The sequence below is a fragment of the Capra hircus genome, chromosome 1, assembly GCF_001704415.2.
Source record: "Capra hircus breed San Clemente chromosome 1, ASM170441v1, whole genome shotgun sequence".
In the NCBI taxonomy this organism is placed as follows: domain Eukaryota; kingdom Metazoa; phylum Chordata; class Mammalia; order Artiodactyla; family Bovidae; genus Capra; species Capra hircus.
The window spans coordinates 81,640,330-81,649,410 of record NC_030808.1 but is presented as its reverse complement, the minus strand read 5'-3'; the positions used below and the strand labels follow the sequence as shown (position 1 = coordinate 81,649,410).

Genomic DNA, 9,081 nt, shown 5'->3' with positions numbered 1-9,081 from the left:
GCAGCTGGATTTCCCAAGGAGCAGCTGATGCCGGGAAAAATTTCATCCTCCACTTCCCAAAGAGAGAGAGCTGAGCCCCAGTGGCAGCTGTTGTGATTTCCAGGAGCCACAGAGCTACCCTCATCCTTCTTGCATCGCCTGTGGGTGCCCATCCAAATGCATATGTTCTGTTTGGAAACTGAAGGTGTAAATAGCTTGGAAAGTGACTGAGAGCAGAGACTTATGGATCCACAGATGGACAGGATTAAGGAAAACTCCCCTTTTAACATTCAGGAAAATGGAATCACAGAAAAGTGATGAGCTGACTTGCCCAAGGTCTTCAAACTCCTCATTCTACAATCTATCCTGGTAGAGAAAGAAATCATATATTGTGATTCTAAAGCTGCTGTTCTTTTTCTTCCACATAGAGATATGAAGAGGAATTGGCTTCTGCTTTTGTGCATTTTACATTTTGATTACTCCTTTTTCACTCTCTACCCATGTTTGGTTATTAGGATGAGGTTTTGATACTGCATTACAGGCAAGGACCCAGCAACGCACAAACCCTGCCTTGCTGCCACTGCCTGATCGCCCTCCCATTAGGCTCCAAGGAAACAAAGGATGGAAAGAAATCACAGGTTGTGAAACAAGATGCCTCCATGTTAGGAGGGCCCAGGTGCCCATACCCCAATGTAGGGCTCTCTGGTAAAGAAGTAAGCAGAGCCTCCTTCTTCTTGGTATATGCCTGCCCCCTGATCATGTGCAAAGAGGAAGAAGTCTAAGAAATAGAGGACCTGTATGGCTAGGTTTGTACAATAGGTTTGGCTTATTTGCTCCTCCAAGTGCATGTTAGGAGGAAAGTAGAAGAGAAAAGAGACTCGCCAGGCACGATGCATCTTGAAGAGAGATAGAAAGCGCAGGAGAGGAGCCCATGGGCTCACACCCTGTTATAAATGTAGTGTGTTTTCCTTATCCGGTGCTGTGTGACAAATCACTCCAAAATGTAACGACTTACGAGGATCGTTGATTATGCCTTGTGGTTCCAATGGAGCAAGAGGAATTCAGACAGGGCACAGCAAAGATAGCTTGTCTCTGCTCCACAATTTCTGCAGTCTCCACAGCAGACTCAAAGGCTAAGGACTGGACATGTGTAAAGGAGCATTCACTCACATGTCTATAGTTGGCTATTGGCCAGAGTGCTCACACGTGGCCTCTCCAGGAGGCTTCCCCTAACACGGCCAGTGCCTCTAGAGAAAGCCAGGTGGAAGTCATAGTAACTTTCATGACCCAGCCTCAAATATCACACAGCATCCCTTCTGTTACATGTGACTAGTTGAGGCACTTACAAAGGTCTGCCGGGGTTCAAAGGGAGAGGGCAGACCCCCCTCAGAATGAAGCATGTCAATATCACATCATAAGAACAGTGTGAGAGATGAGACAGTTTGAGAAAATACAATCTACCTCACTGCCCAATCCATGTCTTGGGCTCTGACCATTCCAACTAAAAATTTCTTCCCTGTTGAGTGGGAAGCCAGGAAGAAGGTTATCTGAGACAAGAATGTCTAGGAAGGAGGCCTCACATTTTATTTCTCACAGAACCATCACCCTATTCATACAGATATTAATTTACAGACTATTTCCCACTCTCTTTGTAAACCTCCTCCGTTGCCCCTAACAAAAATTCAAATCAGCTGTCTGGCTTTGACGTCTAGATAAGGCTAGGTTGATGGGCTATAAGGCACATATGTGGATACTTAAGAAGGACCCTCCCCTACTCTTAGCCCGTCAACCCCCTTGCAAACAAACAAAACAAAACAAACAAAAAACCTAACACTTTATTGGAGTGAGCCAGAGAAATCCACATGAAAGTTAATTTACCTTGGAACTACACCAATGTAAAATTCAAATACATTAGCACTTATATCTTATTAATCATTTACATTTTAGTGGAGATTCATTTGGGTTTGAACTGGGGTAAGAGGGGGATAAAGATGGAGTCGAGAAGCTGTAAGGATAAGGTAGTGTGCATGCTCAGTGGTGTCTGACTCTGCGACCCCGTGGATTGTAGCCCACCAGGCTCCTCTGTCCATGGATTTTCTAGGCAAGAATACTGGAGTGGGTTGCCATCTCCTCTTCCAGGGGATCTTCTCAACCCAGGTTTCAAAACTGCGTCTCTTGTGTCTCCTGTGTTGGCAGGAGGATTCTTTACCACTAGCGCCACCTGAGAAGCCCCAAGGATAAGGTAGAGGAGGAAGAAAAAGCAAAAAGAGCAGAAGCTGTAATTACCTAGAACCCTGCTGTATTGTGCTTGACCAACCTCTAGTTCCTGAAAGCAGTTTACATGGTTTTCCAGCTGGGGACCCACACCATCAGCTTGGGAATCACAGATCCTTCTCCACCCCTCAGCCAGACACCAGTCCTCAACGCCAGGCTTCTCTTTCATCCTACCTGTCACTGGAGGTGCCTCTTCCCTTTGAAGTCTCCTACAGAAGGAACTAAGTAATCCACATTTTCTAATTAAAAATGATAGCAATAACAATTCCCATACTAACACTTATTAACAACTATGTGCTGTGTACTATACTAAGTACTCATACTGTCTCAAATAATCTTTACATTAATGATCTCCAGGGTGGATCCTAGAAACCATCCCCACTTTACAGATAAGGAAACTGGAGGCACAGAGAGGTTCAGTAACTTGTCCAAGGCTAAAACTGAGATAGGAACCCAGGCAGCCTGACTTTGAAGCCCATGCTCTTAAACATTGCATAGGGAAACCTTGTACAAACCAGTTATTGGTAGAAAGATCACTGTAAGCACCTTTATTAATAAATAGATAAAAAGATAAACATAATGAACTAAAATGCTAAATTATTTAGCCAGGGGTTGCTGCTGCTGCTGCTAAGTCGCTTCAGTCGTGTCCAACTCTGTGCGACCCCATAGATGGCAGCCCAACAGGCTCCGCTGTCCCTGGGATTCTCCAGGCAAGAACACTGGAGTGGGGTGCCATTTCCTTCTCCAATGCATGGGGCAAGTAGCAAATCAAGAGTAGAAAAAAAAAAGAAAGAAAAGAAACAAGAATATATGTAAATAAAATAAAGAACAAAACCAAGATGTGTATTTAAAAAGTGCTTTTTATTAAATGACTATTGTCTCAATGAAAACAAGAAAAAATTCAAATTAATAAGATTAGAAATAAGAATATAATGCATAACCAAAATGAATGCCTGCTTACAAAAATATAAAGCCCTGTGAAAGATTAAATAACTGAGAAATACTAGCAGTTACTCCCACAAAGATGCGTAGTCCTGATGGGTACACAAAAATTTCCCAAACTCTCAAAGAACAACAACAAAAAATGTCTATGTCACATAAACCTTGAATGTACAGGTTTGTGTGTGTTGCATGTTATCCAATTTATTACATGAAGTGAAAATGAATGATTTCAAGATCTGAATAAGAATAAAATCAAATTATAGGCCAATCTCATTAATGAACATAAATGTTAAGATTTTGTGTTAGTAAAAGCAGAGAAAAACACTTTGCATGTACTAGTCACTATGCTTAATTTTAAAAACACAAAACAGGTGTATACAAAGAAGTAAAAGTAATATAGGATATCACTTTAACAGGAAAATGGAAATACATATAATATAATAATATATATTCAAAGAGATTTAAACAAGTTTTTAGCTATAATTTTCATTTCTTCCTGATGAAAGCTATTAAAAGCAGGTGTTGGTAATTTAGGGTTGCTTTTTGTCTTATGGAATATAGTTCATTAATTCATCAGAAAGGCAAAATCCTGCTCTGCATCTCGTGTTTAAACTCACCTCTTTTATATGAGAATATATCCTTTATTCCCAGGTAAGGAATGTGGAAGAAGAGGTATTGGTAACAAGAAAAATATCAGCATCTTAGGGCAGGGACCCTCATAACTACAGACTGTGGCACTAAGGATCTAGAGTCCAAGGAGAGACAAATTCAAGAGACTCGTGTGTATGAAATATACCAGCAATGCCCAGAAAAAGTCATAGGAACAATTGCTTCTAAGTCCTGATAATATACTTTTTTTTTTTCTGGCTTTTTTTTGTTTGAGTTACTGCCACACTATTTTTATCTTCAGTTCTTCCAAACAGGAAACTAAGGCAACATTAGCTATGTTGGATTTCCAGTCTAAACATAACAGAGTGTATTGAAAACAAACAGTTGATTTTATTCTTAAAGAAGAAACACATACTGGTTTCTCAAATCACATTTATTGTTCCAGAAATGTTGTCAATAACTATTCAAGAAGAAAGAAAATGCTAGGTATAAATATCAGAAAGGAAGAAACTAAACTATCTGTTTTACAAATAACATGAATATAGACCAAGAAATCTAAGAAAAGTTACTAAAAATTTACTGGAAATAATGAGTTTAGTTGCAGGACTGACTCCAAAAAATTTTAGGTATATATGCATATTATACAGGCTTCCCAGGTGGTGCAGTGGTAAAGAATCCACCCGTCAATGCGGAGACACAGAAGATACAGTTTCAATCCCTGGGTCGGGAAGATCCCCTGGAGCAGGAAATGGCAACCCACTCCAGCATTCTTGCCTGGAAAATTCCACAGACAGAGGAGCCTGGCAGGCTACTATCCATGGGGTCACAAAGAGTTGGACACGACTAAGCACACACACACACACACACACACTGCATGTCACACATATGTGTATGTGTATTATATATGAATCAGTATATGTACTGATATATAACAAGGAAATAAAAATAAAAATGGATTCTATTGTTGCTATTATAGCGGAAAAAAAAAAAGACCAAATAAGTGGGAATTGATATAACTTGTGGCAAGGTTTATTCATAAAAATTATAGACAGGGTCATTGATAAATTGAGTGCTATAGTTACTGTTAATTGGGAAAGTAAATATAATAGTATTTCCAAGGTTAATATGCAGATTTATCAATTGAAACCTCAGAAAGTTAAAGTCCCTAACAAATGAAGAAAGGAATTCTCTGGTATAGTAACAAGAAAGTGAAAATGAAGTTGTTCAGTCATGTCCGGCTCTTTGCTACCCTGTGGACTGTAGCCCACGAGGCTCCTCTGTCAATGGGATTTTCCAGGCAAGAATACTGGAGTAGGTTGCCATTTCCTTCTCCAGGGGATCTTCCCAACCCAGGGATTGAATCCAGGTCTCCCGCATTGCAGGCAGATGCTTTAACCTCTGAGCCACCAGGGAAGCCCACAATAATAGTAACAAGAAAAATGCCAAATAATTTTTTTAAACATAATTATTACTGACTCACCCTACTATAGATTTTGCTTTACTAAATTTCAAAACATATTATAGACTGGTAATTATAAAATCAATGGAGCACCAAGTTAAAAAATAATCAAGTTGTTGAATCAGAAAAATAAAAATATAACAGATTAATTCAAATTCTAAGAGTTTAATATGTGACAAATCAGAACTAGGACAGTGAGGGAAGGAATCACTAATAAATACAATTGAGACAGTAAGTTATTGGTATAAAAAAGCATTTACTTATAATAATTAAGAAATTGGAATCAGATCAAGTTTGATGGGTTTCTTTAAATTCCTAAGACTCTTTTTCCTTCTTGGTAAAATGGGACTCATAATACCTAACTTGAGTGTACTTTTAAGGAGGAGTGACTTAAATAATGTATGTAGAGCATTTAGCATAGAACCAGAACATAGTAAAGAGTGTTAACATGAGTCAGAGCACTAAATATAAACTAGAACAAACAAACTGGTTAAAGGATCTAGAAAAACAAACAAAAAAACATTTATCTAAGTGGTGGAGAAGAAACAAATTTCTGTCCATAGAAGCATAAAGGACCTTATCAGAGATAAGATGGGCATACAAAATTTTTTAAAAAAACTTTCAAACAAAATATATTATTGAGAATAAACATATATGATTGAGCTCCCTACTGACATAGCTTTGGGAAGAGTCTTGCCAGGCCAGAGAGGGGAGGGGCTGAATTTCAAGATGGCCTGAAGTCTCACTCTGTGTTTGTCTAAAAGCCCTTCCAGGATGTACCCAGGGCCTCTCCATCAGTTCAAAGGAACTCAAACCCCACAAATGTGGTCCCCCTCCCTGTTCTGTCACCCTCTGTGGCTGGTTTGTCCAGAGCCCTGTGGTCCCTCCTCCTCCAGCCTGGGGTCCAGAGGAGCTTCCTGTGGTCACACTGGCACTGAGTGATTCCCCTTTCTTCACAGGAGCTGCTCACCTGGCTCAGCTCCAGCCAGTCCAGCCAGCCTGCCCCTGGCCAGGTTGATAAGAAGTCTGGGGGTCCCCAAGGAGAGAGGGGTCTGGGGCTATTGAGGAGGTTAGGGGTCTGGAATTCTCAAGGAGGAGGAAAGGACAAACATCTTTTTTTTTTTTCTACTTTCCTTAGTCTTCATCACATAAAACTAAGACTAAGGGAAGGAGAGAACTGATGATTACACAACAGCTCAGTTTAAACTCTGTGCTAAGGATTGTATAACAACGATGTATCCTGCTTGAGGACAGTTTCTCCTTCCTGAAAACCTTACTCACAGAAAACTAGTCAATCTAATCACAGTAGGACCACAGCCTTCTCTAACTCAATGAAACCAAGCCATGCCTGCAGGGCCACCCAAGACGGGCGGGTCCTGGTGGAGAGGTCTGACAGAATGTGGTCCACTGGAGAAGGGAATGGCAAACCACTTCAGTATTCTTGCCTTGAGAATCCCATGAACAGTATGAAAAGGCAAAACTATAGGATACCAAAAGAGGAACTCCCCAGGTCAGCAGGTGCCCAACATGCTACTGGAGATCAGTGGAGAAATAACTCCAGAAAGAATGAAGGGATGGAGTCAAAGCAAAAACAATACCCAGCTGTGGATGTGACTGGCAATAGAAGCAAGGTCCGATGCTGTAAAGAGCAATATTGCATAGGAACCTGGAATGTCAGGTCCATGAATCAAGGCAAATTGGAAGTGGTCAAACAAGAGATGGCAAGAGTGAACATCGACATTCTAGGAATCAGCGAGCTAAAATGGACCGGAATGGGTGAATTTTACTCAGATGACCATTATATCTACTACTGCGGGCAGGAATCCCTCAGAAGAAATGGAGTAGCCATCATGGACAACAAAAAAGTCCAAAATGCAGTACTTGGATGCAGTCTCAAAAACGACAGAATGATCTCTGTTCGTCTCCAAGACAAACCATTCAATATCACAGGAATCCAAGTCTATGCCCCAACCAGTAATGCTGAAGAAGCTGAAGTTGAACGGTTTTATGAAGACCTACAAAACCTTTTAGAACTAACACCCCAAAAAGATGTCCTTTTCATTATAGGGGACTGGAATGCAAAAGTAGGAAGTCAAGAAACACCTGGAGTAACAGGCAAATTTGGCCTTGGAATGCAGAATGAAGCAGGGCAAAGACTAATAGAGTTTTGCCAGGAAAATGCGCTGGTCATAGCAAAGAACCTCTTCCAACAACACACGAGAAGACTCTACACATGGACATCACCAGATGGTCAACACCGAAATCAGATTGATTATATTCTTTGCAGCCAAAGATGGAGAAGCTCCATACAGTCAACAAAAACAAGACCAGGAGCTGACTGTGGCTCAGATCATGAACTCCTTATTACCAAATTCGGACTGAAATTGAAGAAAGTAGGGGAAACTGCTAGACCATTCAGGTATGACCTAAATCAAATCCCTTATGATTATACAGTAGAAGTGAGAAATAGATTTAAGGGCCTAGATCTGATAGACAGAGTGCTTGATAAACTATGGGAATGAGGTTCGTGACATTGTACAGGAGACAGGGGTCAACACCATCCGAATGGAAAAGAAATGCAAAAAAGCAAAATGGCTGTCTGGGGAGGACTTACAAATAGCTGTGAAAAGAAGAGAGGCGAAAAGCAAAGGAGAAAAGGAAAGATATAAGCATCTGAATGCAGAGTTCCAGAGATTAGCAAGAAGAGATAAGAAAGCCTTCTTCAGCAATCAATGCAAAGAAATAGAGGAAAAAGAAAGCGGGACGTTCGGCTTGTGAGCGGGAACTTCTCGGTCACGCACAGAAAAAGAACGATTTTAAAATGGGTGATGTTGAGAAGGGCAAGAAGATTTTTGTTCAGAAGTGTGCCCAGTGCCATACTGTGGAAAAGGGAGGGAAGCACAAGACTGGGCCAAACCTCCATGGTCTGTTTGGACGAAAGACAGGTCAGGCTGCTGGATTCTCTTACATAGATGCCAACAAAAACAAAGGTATCACCTGGGGAAAGGAGACGCTGATGGAGTACTTGGAGAATCCCAAGAAGTACATCCCTGGAACCAAGATGATCTTTGCTGGCATTAAGAAGAAGGGAGAGAGGGAGGACTTGATAGCTTATCTCAAAAAAGCTACCAATGAGTAATAGTTGGCCACTGCCTTATTTATTATGAAACAGAAGTGTCTCATGACTTTTTATGTGTACCATATTTAAATTGATCTCATACACTAGAATTCAGATCATGAATGGCTGATGGAATAATTCTGTTGGACAGTCCTGATTTAAATAAGATTGGTCTGTGGCTAAACAAATATGGTCAGCTTTTTTAATTTTGATAGTAATTCTGGTTCAGCAAGTACTATCACTTTTCCCATTCTAAAGAGATGATTGAGCTTGAATAAGGAATATGAAACTTTTTAGGGAGATGGTGCATTCCTTCTCAAAACCTATAAGAGATTGGTTTTATATTTAGATTTCTATAACTGGTTATATTAATATATTTAAATACTGAAAAGGTCCCTTCACTGTCTCATAGAACAGAGGAGGATTCACACGTGTTTCAAGTTCTGTTCATTAGCCTGTTAAGGCAAGGATTGAAAATACACTGACAAAGTCCACTTTATCTGTTTGGTTTTATAAACTATGCCAATTTAATTAAAATTCTCTATCTAAAATTTAGCCTTTTACTTAATGAAAGGCATTTTAGTGTGATTTATGTATAGCATCAAATAAAGAGTATTTAGCACCTCAGATTTTGTAGATGATCTTTAAGATCAGATGCTTTTTAAATTCCCTGTGACAAGATATGTTAACAAACTTTGCT

The 9,081-nt window shown here is 40.1% G+C and overlaps 1 pseudogene across 1 annotated transcript; it reads left to right on the top strand.

Annotated features, from left to right (window-relative positions):
* On the top strand, nt 8,018-8,875 carry LOC108635841 (annotated as a pseudogene). The gene has a single exon (XR_001917959.1). The product of XR_001917959.1 is annotated as a cytochrome c pseudogene (transcript).